Source organism: Pteropus vampyrus, unplaced genomic scaffold (assembly GCF_000151845.1).
Source record: "Pteropus vampyrus isolate Shadow unplaced genomic scaffold, Pvam_2.0 Scaffold18, whole genome shotgun sequence".
Classification (NCBI taxonomy): Eukaryota; Metazoa; Chordata; class Mammalia; order Chiroptera; family Pteropodidae; genus Pteropus; species Pteropus vampyrus.
Window position 1 is genome coordinate 3,741,610 of NW_011888799.1, and position 15,533 is coordinate 3,757,142.

Consider the following 15,533-nt stretch of genomic DNA (forward strand, 5'->3'; position numbering starts at 1 on the left):
GCATAGGGAATGCAATTAGCTTTAATGCATTGGCTAGGTGGAGGGTTAGGGGAGGGAGGGAGCAATTGGGGGATCATTTTACTAGCTATATAGATGTCTAACCAATGTACTGTATACATGAAACTAATTAAAATTTAAAAAATAAAAAAAAGTATTCTTTCTTTCACATGTTATATTGACCACCTGAGGGATGTATTCTTGCCCCCATTTTATAGATGAAGAATGCTGAGGCCCAGAAAGGGCAAGTGAGTTACCCAAGGTCACACAGTGGTGGAGTGGACACTTTAAACAAGCCTCTCTGACATGCCCCCGCCAAATAATCTAACCGTACTTTGAAAGCCTTTCTAATCCCCAGCAATTCCACTACTAGGTATTTGCCATTGAGAAATGAGAGCTTATGTCCATCAAACAGTATGCATAAGAATGTTCGCAGCAACTTTATTCATAATGGCCCCAAACTAGAAACAAGCCAAGGTCTATCCACAACAGAATGGATAAATAATTTATGTCATATTTACACATGGAACACTACCCAGCATTGAAAATGAACAAACTATCGTTACACGCAACATGAATAAATCTCACAGATGAAGAAATCAGATACAAACAAAAGTATACTCTGTGAGTCCCTTCGCATGAAGTTCAAGAACAGGCAAAACTAATCTTGGAGGGATCAAAATAGTGATTACATCTGGGGTAGAGACTGGGAATGGGCACCAAGAAGTCTTGGGAGGTGCTGGAAAACTGTTACACAGGTGGGTCCATAGATGAGAACTCATTAAGCTGTGCACTTAACATCTGTGTACTTTATTGTATGTATATCATCTCTAGATTTTTAAATAAGAACTATTCATTTACTACTTATTTACAAGTTTCATTGATTGAAGTTCCAAGCCTTTCAAATATGAATTTAATTAATTAATTAATTCAAGAGAGAACCCAAGGAATCTCCAACCATGTTCAAGGTAGAAGCCCCTATTAGGTGCTTTAATGAGACCTCACTTGAGAAACAACTCCGGGGTTGCCCCATAGCTCTTGTTCCAGCTCCCAAATTCCAACACATCCTCAAGTTTTAAAGGGGCCGCCTCCTTTTCTGGGCTCAACAAGGATGGCAAGTTGTGCTTAGGGATGCCCACCTCAGCACACCAGCCTGAACCATGTAGCACTTGTGCGACCAAGACGTGCTGGAGCTCCCTGGGAGAGCTGAGGATACCTGAAAGAGACAAGATGTAGAGAGATTAGTCCATCCACAGCTTCTACTGAAAGAGGACCATTAGTACAAATATCTTCATAGAAGGAAAAAGAACCAGACAAGGATCATGTCTACAGTGGCCACATCGTGATGGGAAGGAGGCTGTCTTGGGCTTGCATCGCAAGTTGGCTAGTTCCTTACTTACCAGCTGGGTGACTTTGATCCTACCCATTTCAACATCCTCACCAGAAAATGGACCTAAAATACCTACTCATAGTGTTATCTTGCGTTAGACATCCAAAGGAGACTTTGTAGGATTAATCTAGTTTATATGGTGCCTTTTGTGTGGATTACAAAAAGAGGAACTCTTCTTCAAGACATTTTACTGCCATCCACTGGAAATTTATCATAATATACTGATTTTCTTAGAACGAGATACACCATCTGTTATAAAATGGTCAGAGTTAGCTTCAAATCTACAAGGTCTCCAATGTGACTGATAACCACTAGGGTTGTGCAGTGCACAACCTGAACAATCATCTATAATATCCTTGTTTGCACAATATGAGACATTATGAAAATATAGGAGGTTTGCTTTATTTCTCTGGCCAGGAGCCTTAGGTTAGCTTCTTCATTCTTGCAGGGCATTATTCTTACTATGGACTATATTGTGTCTGCCCAAAATTCATATGTTAAAACCCTATTTGTAGATGAAGTCTTTGGGAGATAATTAGGTTTATGTGAGGTCATGAGGGTGGGGCCTTCATGACGGGGTTAGCATCCTTATAAGAGAAAGAGACACCAGAGCTCTCTTTCTGCCATGTGAGGACATAGCAGGAGGACAGCTAACCACAAGCTAGGAAAAGAGCCCTCATCAGGAACTAACCATAGTAGCACCTTGATCTCAGACTTCCAGCTTCCTGTGGAAAATAAATTTCTGTTGTTTAAGCAGCCCAGTCCATAGTATTTTGTTATGGCAGCCCAAACTTAGACATATTTTGGTACCAAGATATGGGATGCTACTATAACAAATAGCTAAAAATGTGGAAGTGACTTTGGAATTAGGTAATGAATTGGAACTGGTAGATTTTTGAGTTGCATTCTGGAAATATGGGCATTAAGGTTGATTTTGGTGAGGTCTCAGATGGAAATGAGGAACATATTATTGGAAACTAGAAGAAAGGCACGATCATTGTTATAAAGTGAAAAAGAGCTTGGATGGTCTGTCTTCTAATATTTTGTAGAAGGTAGACTTGTGAAAGATTAAATGAGATCCTTAGCTGGGAAGATTCCTAAGCAAAGCATGGAAAGATTGGTTTGATTCCTTCTGAATGCTTATAGTAAAATGCGAAAAAAGAGAGATGAATTGAAGAAGCAATTGTTAAGCAAAAAGCAACCGAACTTGAAGATATGAAAAATTCTCAGCTTATCCATATTGCAAAAAATGAGAAATTGTGTTCTGAAAAGAACACTAATGGTGTGGTTGAACAACCATTTGATAAAAAGATCATGGTTGTGACTCATGGACTTAATCAGCCATTTTAACAGAAGCCAAGAATAGAGATGAGATTATATCACAATGGTACTGCCAGTATGAACTAAGGGGGAAGAAAAATAAGATGAAATGAAGGTAAGCTGTTTGACTTCTTAGATAATCCTACAGGACTGGGTAAAAGACCTATTTGACTATAGGAAATGTGCTATTCTTCAAGAAAAAAGAAGATCAACCCCAAGGCAATTCAGAGATCAGCAGGACCACCACTTCAGATGGCCAGATGGACCCTAACCAAAACCTAGAAGCCAGAACCCCCTTACTGAGATGTGGGACTGAGAGCAACCTATGAAACTTTGCGGATGGAGCCACCCAGAGGTTTGGGGACATGAACCCCACTTAGCAGAGCCACAGGGGTGGAACCCCCAGAAGGCAGAGCATTGAACCAAAGAGAATTATTCTTAAGACTTAAGATCTAGTAGAGCTTGCTTTGCTAAGTTTTAAATTCACTTGGGACCCATCACCCCTTCCTTCTTCCCTGTTTGTCTCTTTCAGAATGGGAATGCCCATCCTGTGTCTGGCCCATCATTGTATTTTGGAAGCACATAACTTCTCTGAATTCACAAGTTTATAACTGGAGAGAAATTTTACCTCAGAATGAATCGATCATATAGGCGTTTCACCCATATCTTATTTAGATGATATTTAGATAAGATCATAGACCTTAGATCTAGGCTTAGTGTTGATACTGGAAAGAGCTAAGACTTTGGGGATTGGAATGGAATGAATATAGTTTGCATGTGAGAAGGACATAAATTCTAGGCGGCCAGCAGTAAAATAGTATGGGTCGAATATTTGTGTCTCCCTAAAATTCATATGTTGAAGCCCTAGTGATGGTGTTTGTAGGCAGGGCCTTGGGAGGTAATTCGGTCATGAGAGTGGAGCCCCCATGATGAAATTAGTGTTTCTATAAGAGAAAGAGACACCAGAGCTCTCTCTGCCATGTGAGGACACAGAAATAAGGAGGCTGACTACAAGCCAAAAAGAGAGTCGCCTCTAGAACCCAACCATGCTGGAATTCTGGCCTTGAACTTCCAGCATCCAGAACTGTGAGAAATAAATTTCTGTTGTTTAAACCACCAGTCTATGGTATTTTATTACAGCAGCCAGAGCTGACAAAGACAGGTCTCATTATCTGTTAAATAAGTGACTTTCCCTAAAGAATGTAGAGATAATTGCTTAAGTTATTATCCCTCTCAGGGACATTTACATTCTAGAGTCTAAACTCAAACCCCCAAGAGTGAAGTGCTCATGATGGGCCTTTGAGCAGTGTGACAGTCAATGGGTAGAGATGTCCTTGAGGGAGATGGGCAGTGGGAGATTTGCCACTCCCTGAGGCAGCCGCCCTCCCTCACCGTACTGTGCAGTTAATACTCTCTTTATCCACACTCGAAGATGGTCTTGGCTCTGGGTTCTTAGGCCCTGCTCTCTGGGCAGGAGTCTGATCTTGCAAGATGCAGGGGTATTAAAGTCCCCCAAATAGGAGTTTCCATCCCTGAATCCTCCCTCTGGCTATAAAATTAGACCTGCTTATTTCAAGGGAGCCATCTGGCAGGTGGGAGGAGTAGAGAGTAGGCTCTGACCCCTCTGGGGACACCTGGCTTAGAAACAATAAGGAAAGTTATCCAGTAGGCTTCAATGCATTTTCCTCCCCCACAATTTCTGCTTTAGCATTTTGGGAGGAAAAAGGGTATTCTGGTGATGAAAGTATGTCCTGCTAAGAGAATATGGCTGCCACTGTAGGGGCTAGATCTCTGGGGAATCCACAGTCTCCCAAGCTCTATAGGGCTTTGCTAGCCAGGGCTCAGGCTGAGCACCTTCAGTCCCTTGTTCACATGGCATCTCCCATGAATTCCCCAGTTTGTGGGCCATGCGGGGACAAGGACATAGAGGAAAACATCCCCATCCCTACCAGGAGCCCATAGCCTGTTGTGGGACTCAGGCTTATAGACAGACAAATCAGTACCAAAGGTATATCAGAAGTCCTATGAGAGAAACAATGGGACTGCGGGTGCTGCGGGGATGCAGGTAAGAGCAAGAAACTCCTCCTGGACACTCAGGAGGGCTCCCAGAGGAGGTCACATCTGAGCAAAGTTTTGCAGGATAAGTCAGAGTTCATGAGGCAAAGAGTTGGTGTGGATATAGCCAAGGGCCTTGGGGGAGGGTCTGGCAATGACTAGACTAGACCCCTAGGCAGGGGCAAGAGCCCTAACAGCCTGTGGACAGCACTGAGCTGTTTGGATTTTATCCAAAGTAGGTGTTGGGAGTCATAGAAGATTTCAGCAAAGTCAGGGATGACTTCTCCAGTGAGGAATGGTGTGTGCTCACCTGAAACCTGGGCTCTCCCAGGAAGGAGCAGCAGGGCTCTGAGCCCTTAGAGTTTCCTTCATTGGGCTTGGCCTCCTGGAACATGGAGGCCTTGCTGACTCTGGTGGCTGGGCCTTAAACATCCACCTTGGCCCTGGACCATGTTCTGTGTAGGTTTAGGCTCATATTTGCTGCAGGTTCTTAAATACCTTCAAGTCTAGAAACCTTCAGTGTGCCTCTCTAGTAACAGCTCAGGTAGGGGGAGGTTAAGCTCAGCTGAGGTGGGAAACTAAAAGCCTAGGATGAGGACAAGACCTGTCCACCCTGATGGAAGGCTGGAAGGGAAGGAGGTGGAGGGTATCCCTAGTGCATCTCTGGACATGAGTCTAAGATAGAAGCCAGTGTCAGAGGACACAGCAGCTTGGTAGAGGCCAGTGTTGGCCATCCAGGGACTAAGCAGAGGTGTAAGTACATCTTTAGAACAGTGGGTCTTGATTCTCTATTTATCTTTGGAATTAATTTAGGCTTACAGTGTTAGGATCTAAACTTAGCATTGGTATCTGTTGAGACCACATCTTTGTGGAAAAGGAATAGGATCTGCCCTAAAGGAAGTGTCCTTACTTTCTTTTGCAGTCATATTTAAAAGAGCAGAGTCCTAGTCAGAGACCCAGAACTCTGAAGGCTGTGCTTAGACAGCCAGAGAGAACATCCCTGTCTCCCCTGGGGCTTCATACTCCTGGATCCTCCTGGATCATCACCACACAGGGCCTGTTGTCCAGGCAGATGCTCCCAGCAGTGGGAAACCAAGATGGCAGGGGGCGAGGAGAGAAACGGGGCAGGGCACCCCACAGGAGGACAGCTCCTGTAAGCCAGATTAGCCAGTTGCATGCGATGGTCTGTTTTTTTTTTTCCTTATTGTATCCCCAAGCTGCTAGCAAAGCTTGGCTTAATTGTCCTAGCCTAGGCAATAGGGAAAGAAAATGTGGCCTGATTGGGGAATAGCCTTAAGTGAGACACAGTGCTCCCAGTGTCACCCAAGTGGTGGCACCAGTGATTACAGGGGGAGCCCAGAGGAGGGTGACTCTGGGGACCAGGGGGAGAGATTCAGGTCTCACTGTCTTTTCTCTTCTGATAATTCGCCCTCTCCCAGACAGGTTACTTTGAAGGATCCAAATTGTTTTAATGAGAGATGATGGTTCTTCTATGATCTTAACACATGAGAATCCAGGAAGAGGGGGATCTTTAAAAGAGGAAATCATTATTTCCTATTAAGAAAATAGCAGAGCTCCTCAACCCACCCACCAGCCAAGGGGTCAGAAGCAGACCTACCCCACACCCAACTACCAGGCTAGGGGTGCAGTTCAAGGCCAGAACTGGATTCTGGCTTGGGGAGGGATGGAAAGCAAGAAACCAAAAGGTCCCAGCCATAACTGGACCAAGTCAGGGTCTCAGGTTCTGGAACAAGACATCCATGCTCTTTTCTCTCCTAAAAATGTCTACATGCAAATATATACACACATGCATAAAGATGCCCAGGCACGCATGCATGCAACACACGTTTTTAACCAAGAGAACATCCTACCGCCTTCCCTGCTTCGCTCCTAACAGAAAGCCTACGAAGGGACTCTGACTTCCCAATAATCTTGCAAACAAATGAGTTCGACTTTAACTCTATTACTAGGGCTAATCTGCCCCAACTCCCGCCTGATTTACACAGGAAATGGGCTCATTCATTATGGATGGTGTGTGCACTTTGCTGAGTCCTCCAGAGGAATCAGTTAAGCAGTTTGCAGCAACACTTTTCTTAAACAAAGTGAAGGGGCTGAAGGATGTCTCCCTGGAAAAGGTCAGGCCCATAGTAGGAACAGCTAAAGTGCAGAGAGGTTCTGGTTCCAGAACCATTGGTCCCCACCCCCATCCCCCACCCCCCACCCAATGGGCAACTCTGTGCCTTTCACTCCTCCACTCACTGATTCTGCAGATGAGCTTGCGGTCTAAGGCCTCATCTGCCTCGGGTGGCTCCACAACCATTTTGTGTGTAGTCCTTCTTGGTTCACAGGCAGGAAAACAAGGAGTCTCAGGGATGACTTCAGAGGGGTTAGTTCTTCTACGGCAGTGACTCTCAACCTTCAGGATGCATCAGAATTCTCTGGAGGGCCCGTCAAAACTGAGATTGCTGCTGCCCACCAGCTTCTGATTTACAGATCTGGGCGGGCCTGCGAATTTCATTTCTAACAAGTTTCCGGGTGATATTGATACTGACACTGCCAGTATGAGAACCACAGTTTGAGAACCACCAGTCTTGCTCCTTACCTGGCTCCAGAACTGCTCTGCAACCTTTTCCACAGGTAATGCTGGAAAACTACATGTGCTTCTTCCTGTTAGATGCTGCTTTCTAGCCACCACTCTCTACTATATTTTATTTCCTTGTCTGTCTGTCCTCCCTGACAATAGAGAATAGAATATGTGTCTTAGGTAACTGTGGATCCCCAAGACAAGATTTAGCAGGACTCAAAGCACTCAAAAAGCAGTGAATACATCTCTGGGAAGAAGTGGCATTGGAGTGAGGTGGCTTAAAAGAGGGACCACTACTTTTTAATTCTTTATACTGCTATATTGTTTGCATTTCAAAAGGAGAATGACTCATGTATTCTTGTGTGATTAAAAAATTAGGTCGAAAGAGTGAGGATAATAAAAAATTAAGTCGAAAGAGTGAAGACAAGCTACAAACTATGAGAAAATACTTGTAAAAAACACGTCTAATAAAGGACTGCTATCCAAAATATACAAAAACTCTTCAAACTCAATAGTAAGAACACAAAAAGCTTGATTAAAAAAAATAGACCAAAAACTTTAACAGACACCTCACCAAAGAAGAAGCACAGATGGCAAATAAGTACATGAAAAAATGCTCCACATCTTAGGTCATCAGGGAAATGCAAGATAAAACAACAGTGAGATAACAATATACACCTATTAAAATGGCCAAAATCTGGAACATTGACAACATCAAATGCTGGTGAGGATGTGAAACAACAGGAACTCTTTTTTATTGCTGGTGGGAATGCAAAATGGTACAGATACTTTGGAAGACAGTTTGGTGGTTTCTTATAAAGCTAAACATATTCTTACCATATAATTCAGCAATCAACACTCCTTGGTATTTACCCACAAGAGTTGAAAACTTATATCTACATAAAAATCTGCACATGGATGTTTATAGCAGCTTATTCATAACTGCCAAAATGTGGAAGCAACCAAGATATCTTTCAGTAGGTGAACAGATAAATTAACAACTGTGGTACCTCCAGACAATGGAGGATTACTCAACATAGAAATGAGCTACGAAGCCATGAAAAGACATGGAGAAGACATACATACATATCACTAAGTAAAAGAAGCCAACCCAAAAAGGCTACATACTGTATGATTCCAGCTATATGACATTCTGGAAAAAGTAAAACTATAAAGACAGTAAAAAGATCAGTGATTGCCAGCAGGTAAGGGGAAGAAACGATGAATAGAGGGAAAACAGGATTTCTAGGGCAGTGAAAGTACTCTGTATGATACTGTAATGATAGATACATATCATATATTCGTCCAAACTCACAGAATGTATAACACCAAGAGTGAACCCTAAGGTAAACTGTAGACTTCCGGTGATTTTTATGAGTCCTTATAGGTTCATCTGGTGGAGGGTGTTAATAGTAGGGAGGTTATGTGTGTGGGGGGCTAGGGAAAATGGGAAATTTCTGCACCTTCCTCTCAATTTTGCTGTGAAACTAAAATTGCTCTAAAATGTCTTTAAAAAAAATGGAAAAAGGGCTATTCATTGGACTAACACGATCTCTTGAAAGATACTAACTGCTATTCCACATCCCCACTGAGTCCTCAAATGTGTTTAGCTAATAACATTACTAAGTGCCAGGTGCTGCTGAAAGGGCTTTAAATATACAGACTTATTTAGTCCTTAGAACAACTACATGAGGTGGATACTATTTATTATCCCTGTTCTCTATGTGAAGAAACTAAGGCACAGGGAGGTTAATTGCCTGATGGAAAGCAAGAAACCAAAAGGTCCCAGCCATAACTGGACCAAGTCAGGGTCTCAGGTTCTGGAACAAGACATCCATGCTCTTTTCTCTCCTAAAAATGTCTACATGCAAATATATACACACATGCATAAAGGTGCCCAGGCACGCATGCATGCAACACACGTTTTTAACCAAGAGAACATCCTGCCGCCTTCCCTGCTTCGTTCCTAACAGAAAGCCTACGAAGGGACTCTGACTTCCCAATAATCTTGCAAACAAATGAGTTCGACTTTAACTCTATTACTAGGGCTAATCTGCCCCAACTCCCGCCTGATTTACACAGGAAATGGGCTCATTCATTATGGATGGTGTGTGCACTTTGCTGAGTCCTCCAGAGGAATCAGTTAAGCAGTTTGCAGCAACACTTTTCTTAAACAAAGTGAAGGGGCTGAAGGATGTCTCCCTGGAAAAGGTCAGGCCCATAGTAGGAACAGCTAAAGTGCAGAGAGGTTCTGGTTCCAGAACCATTGGTCCCCACCCCCATCCCCCACCCCCCACCCAATGGGCAACTCTGTGCCTTTCACTCCTCCACTCACTGATTCTGCAGATGAGCTTGCGGTCTAAGGCCTCATCTGCCTCGGGTGGCTCCACAACCATTTTGTGTGTAGTCCTTCTTGGTTCACAGGCAGGAAAACAAGGAGTCTCAGGGATGACTTCAGAGGGGTTAGTTCTTCTACGGCAGTGACTCTCAACCTTCAGGATGCATCAGAATTCTCTGGAGGGCCCGTCAAAACTGAGATTGCTGCTGCCCACCAGCTTCTGATTTACAGATCTGGGCGGGCCTGCGAATTTCATTTCTAACAAGTTTCCGGGTGATATTGATACTGACACTGCCAGTATGAGAACCACAGTTTGAGAACCACCAGTCTTGCTCCTTACCTGGCTCCAGAACTGCTCTGCAACCTTTTCCACAGGTAATGCTGGAAAACTACATGTGCTTCTTCCTGTTAGATGCTGCTTTCTAGCCACCACTCTCTACTATATTTTATTTCCTTGTCTGTCTGTCCTCCCTGACAATAGAGAATAGAATATGTGTCTTAGGTAACTGTGGATCCCCAAGACAAGATTTAGCAGGACTCAAAGCACTCAAAAAGCAGTGAATACATCTCTGGGAAGAAGTGGCATTGGAGTGAGGTGGCTTAAAAGAGGGACCACTACTTTTTAATTCTTTATACTGCTATATTGTTTGCATTTCAAAAGGAGAATGACTCATGTATTCTTGTGTGATTAAAAAATTAGGTCGAAAGAGTGAGGATAATAAAAAATTAAGTCGAAAGAGTGAAGACAAGCTACAAACTATGAGAAAATACTTGTAAAAAACACGTCTAATAAAGGACTGCTATCCAAAATATACAAAAACTCTTCAAACTCAATAGTAAGAACACAAAAAGCTTGATTAAAAAAAATAGACCAAAAACTTTAACAGACACCTCACCAAAGAAGAAGCACAGATGGCAAATAAGTACATGAAAAAATGCTCCACATCTTAGGTCATCAGGGAAATGCAAGATAAAACAACAGTGAGATAACAATATACACCTATTAAAATGGCCAAAATCTGGAACATTGACAACATCAAATGCTGGTGAGGATGTGAAACAACAGGAACTCTTTTTTATTGCTGGTGGGAATGCAAAATGGTACAGATACTTTGGAAGACAGTTTGGTGGTTTCTTATAAAGCTAAACATATTCTTACCATATAATTCAGCAATCAACACTCCTTGGTATTTACCCACAAGAGTTGAAAACTTATATCTACATAAAAATCTGCACATGGATGTTTATAGCAGCTTATTCATAACTGCCAAAATGTGGAAGCAACCAAGATATCTTTCAGTAGGTGAACAGATAAATTAACAACTGTGGTACCTCCAGACAATGGAGGATTACTCAACATAGAAATGAGCTACGAAGCCATGAAAAGACATGGAGAAGACATACATACATATCACTAAGTAAAAGAAGCCAACCCAAAAAGGCTACATACTGTATGATTCCAACTATATGACATTCTGGAAAAAGTAAAACTATAAAGACAGTAAAAAGATCAGTGATTGCCAGCAGGTAAGGGGAAGAAACGATGAATAGAGGGAAAACAGGATTTCTAGGGCAGTGAAAGTACTCTGTATGATACTGTAATGATAGATACATATCATACATTCATCCAAACTCACAGAATGTATAACACCAAGAGTGAACCCTAAGGTAAACTGTAGACTTCCGGTGATTTTTATGAGTCCTTATAGGTTCATCTGGTGGAGGGTGTTAATAGTAGGGAGGTTATGTGTGTGGGGGGCTAGGGAAAGTGGGAAATTTCTGCACCTTCCTCTCAATTTTGCTGTGAAACTAAAATTGCTCTAAAAAGTCTTTAAAAAAAATGGAAAAAGGGCTATTCATTGGACTAACACGATCTCTTGAAAGATACTAACTGCTATTCCACATCCCCACTGAGTCCTCAAATGTGTTTAGCTAATAACATTACTAAGTGCCAGGTGCTGCTGAAAGGGCTTTAAATATACAGACTTATTTAGTCCTTAGAACAACTACATGAGGTGGATACTATTTATTATCCCTGTTCTCTATGTGAAGAAACTAAGGCACAGGGAGGTTAATTGCCTTATTCAAGGTCACATGCCTAATTAGCAGTGGGGGTGATATTCACTCCTGGCAGACTAGTTCTGGGATTTGTGGTTTTATTCTCTGGCGGGGGCGGGGGGGGGGGCGGCTGTACCAAGTTATAGACACCTTGAGGATCATGAAAAGACGGAGTCTTATTTATTTACACCTAACTCACATTGTTCTAAAGAAGATTTGAAGGAATGGCTATGTGATTTTGTTATCCAAAGCTCAAGTTGCCTAGAAATGCTACCTTTAATTAAATCTGTGCTAGAAACACAATACAAAAACATAAGCTCAAGCACATGAGCTTACCAAGAAAAAAAAAATCATCAAAGTCGACATGATCAATGGCCTCTGAGATTTTGGTTCATATTGTTTTCTTATGGAATACTGGCAGGCATGCAGCAGCAGGTGCCAAAAGGAGAGAAAAATTTATGGGGGTAAAACTTTAAATACAGAACATTGTATTCATTACCTTGATTTTTTCTGTGCATTGGGAAAAGAGCTGCAGGATTAAGTTTTAGTGGAAGAACCCCTTGGCCCCACTCTCAGAACCCTGAGTTTCTTTTCAGCAGAGTTGGAAGTTTCTAAGGTGATGTGAGGTTCAGAATCATCTGAGTCAGCATCTTCAGGGATTGAGGAGGGAGGGGTCTGGCCTATCCACAGGTCATCGCAATGTGCAGCCAGGATTGAGAGACAACAGGAAAGTCCCTTGTAACTTTAGAGTTCTGATTCTCACTCTGAAATACCTCAGTTTTCTAATATTTTATGATCTGATCTCTCTCCCGCAGGCCCGGTGTCCTGGCTTTGCCTATCCTTGCCTATCCAAGATTGAGCTGTGTTGGTGTGGAATTTAATAACCACCTTAGAAGCAGAGCTCAGCTCCCCAGGGATCGGCTTGTTCACTCCATGTGAGGCCGGCAAGTTTATTAATGGTTTCTGATTTTATTTATTTCCTGGCCTCAGAGCTGCTCTTCTGCATGCAGAGAACTCGGCTGTCGGCTGTCTGCACAGCCACAGTTGCCTTGAGCTGGGCCTGGATGGATGGCAAAGTTTAGCCCATCACATTGGCTGAGAAGCTGGTCACCTTCCTTGGGGTGATTTATGAGATGTGGCACAGCCCTGCCTGCACCCGAATGCCTCTCCATGAGCTTTCCCAGCAGAGGACTTCAGGATGGATGGGACAACACAGGCCTCGCCTATAGGAGGCTCCTGAAAAATTCGTTTCTAACTTGGAGGGCTCAGCTCTGCCTATTTTTCCCTTAGCCACAGGACAAACAGGAAGGGCATCTGAGCTTGTTCTAATGCATATATATTCCTCTCTCCCAACCTTCTATGGCCAAGGACCAATTTGGAGGACACAGTACTTGGGAGGGTGAATGTATGTGTTGGAGACCACACAGAGAGTGTCAGGAGGAGACCATCAATTGTACCTGATTTCTATTTTTCATATTCCCTAGCTCATTTAACACCAACTCTTTCCTCCCACTTCCCTCTCCCATTCCTCACCAGTCCTGCCAAATAGATGGTATATCAGTTGGATCAAAAATGGAAAATATAAAATAATTCAAGTATACAAGGAGTGTAATGCGTGGAACCTAGTAATACAGATGTGGGAGGAGCCAAGAGCCAAATGGAACAGTGAAGTGACCTAGAAATTATCAACCTCAACAGGACTTGGGAGCTGGGGCCACCTATGACAGCTGGGACCATGGCAGCCTCTAAAGCAGGAGCTGGGCCATAGCTGCTCCAGGCAGGGAGAGAGGAGCCAGTACCCTGCTGTTTCCCTTCAATCCTGCACTCCCAGCAGGGTCACGGAACCTGGCTGACATGGAGTTTGGGGAAGGTGCCTTTTAGGGACAAGCCTCCTGAGATGAAGAGCAGGGCAAGTGCAGGACAGAGCTTTGGGGACAATAGGCCCAATCTCGACACCATGGGATCCCAAGACCACCCTGTACTGAGACTCTGAGGCCACTTAGCCAAGATCCCACTGCTATTTCAAGTTTGAGCCAAGGTCTAGGCTGACTGCCCCAAGGGTGGGACCTCATTGCAGGCCTTCCCTGGGTAATATAGGTCGGGCTTCTAGCCCTTGCACTCTCCTTTAGGACCAAGAGCTGCTTTGGAGAGGGTTAACAGTGATGGTGGTGACTCACCGCCCTTTTCTTTCTGGGCTCCAGCCACTTGAGTCACTATGGGAGAGACCAGCCCATCTTCTCTGTCTGAACACATGGCAAGGTTGTATCTCCCAACCTCCCTTGCAACTAAGCTGGGATCATGTGACCAGTCCTAGCCAATGGCGTGTGGGCAGTAGTGACATTGGTTTCCTCCAGTGCAAGTCACTTAGCAGATGTGAGTTCCCTGAGTTCTCCTTTCCCTGACACAGTAACCTGGAAGTTGACACATGCTGACACTACTCTACAAGATAGAAGAAGCCAGGATCCTTGTAGAGAGGATGGCTGCCCTGGAGAGTCACTCAGCCTGTGATGGAATTTGCATATGTGAGGGGGAAAAAATTGTGTTAAGATACTGAGATTCTGAGGGGTTTTGTGTGTTTGTTTTGTTTTGTTTTGTTTACCACAGCATACGTGGCATTACCAAAATATAGTTGCTATCTGCTATAATGATTTCTCCCAGAGAGACAGTTAGCTCTCCTCCCTGCCCCCACCCCACACCTATATTATTTCACAGTCTCCTGGGCAGTCTTTGTCCCATTTCAATGTTCCTTGCCAAGACTGTGATCTCCGAGAAGGCCAGGGAATGCCTTCTGCATTGTAGTGTCTCCAAGCTAGCAAAGTAAGTAGCTGTTGACTCAATGGGTGAGTGAATGAATAAATGAATAAACCAAGAACAGTTAAAAGCATCTCAGAACTAGATCTTGTCTAATACTGGAGCACCAGAAGGAAATCACTCAGTCCAAGTGGGCAGGAATATATTTCAGGAGAAGCTTGATGGCTTAGAAAAACGATACATTTAGGATGGGCAAAATATAAGGTCAGGCTTTTAGAAGTTCAACACAAGCCCCACCAACCCAGGAGGAGGTGAGGAGAAAACCTAAGGGGACCCAGGATCAAGGAGACCATAAGCCCGATGCCCTTAGTAAAGGGCCACCCTGAACCATACTGCTCATGCAAGACAGGGTGCGATTATCCCGCTGCACTTGGACTTCTCCTGGCATTTTATTTTAACTGTAACATTTAAGAAGAATTTGGAGGTTCTGGAGAACAGCCAGGATCAATGGAGAAATGATGAAGATCTTGGGGGGGAAAACTGTAGGAAAAACCTAGGGGAGGTAGGAGTTAAATGGGGCTGATGGGGGCAGGTGGGTGCTAATGAAACTTCTTTATCTCTGGGGTGGGAAAGGGAGGGGGACAGAATTAGGGGGCATGGGTTGATATAGCAGTAAGAAGAACTTAAGTTAGACTCTTGGCCATGAACCCTGGTTGAAAGGGGTCAATACATTCTGGTCGGCTCAGCATTTCCCTCTGGCTGGCCCTCTTCTCAGGAGGCCTTGGTAGACCCCTCTCTAGTCCCACAGAAGGCCAGGCACAAAGGATAACTGGGAAATCTAAGATCCTAGAGGTATCCAAAGGCAAGAGATGTCTAATAATGTCACTGGGGTCATATGACAAGAAAGGAGAAGAGCTTGACTAACATCTGCCTACTCTGGTTTATGGGTCTGAGGCAGAGGGCTGGACCAGATGACTTCTGTGGGTTGGGAATTCCTCACACAGCCTGAAGAAAGAGCAGTGTTTGGGGAATTTGGTATT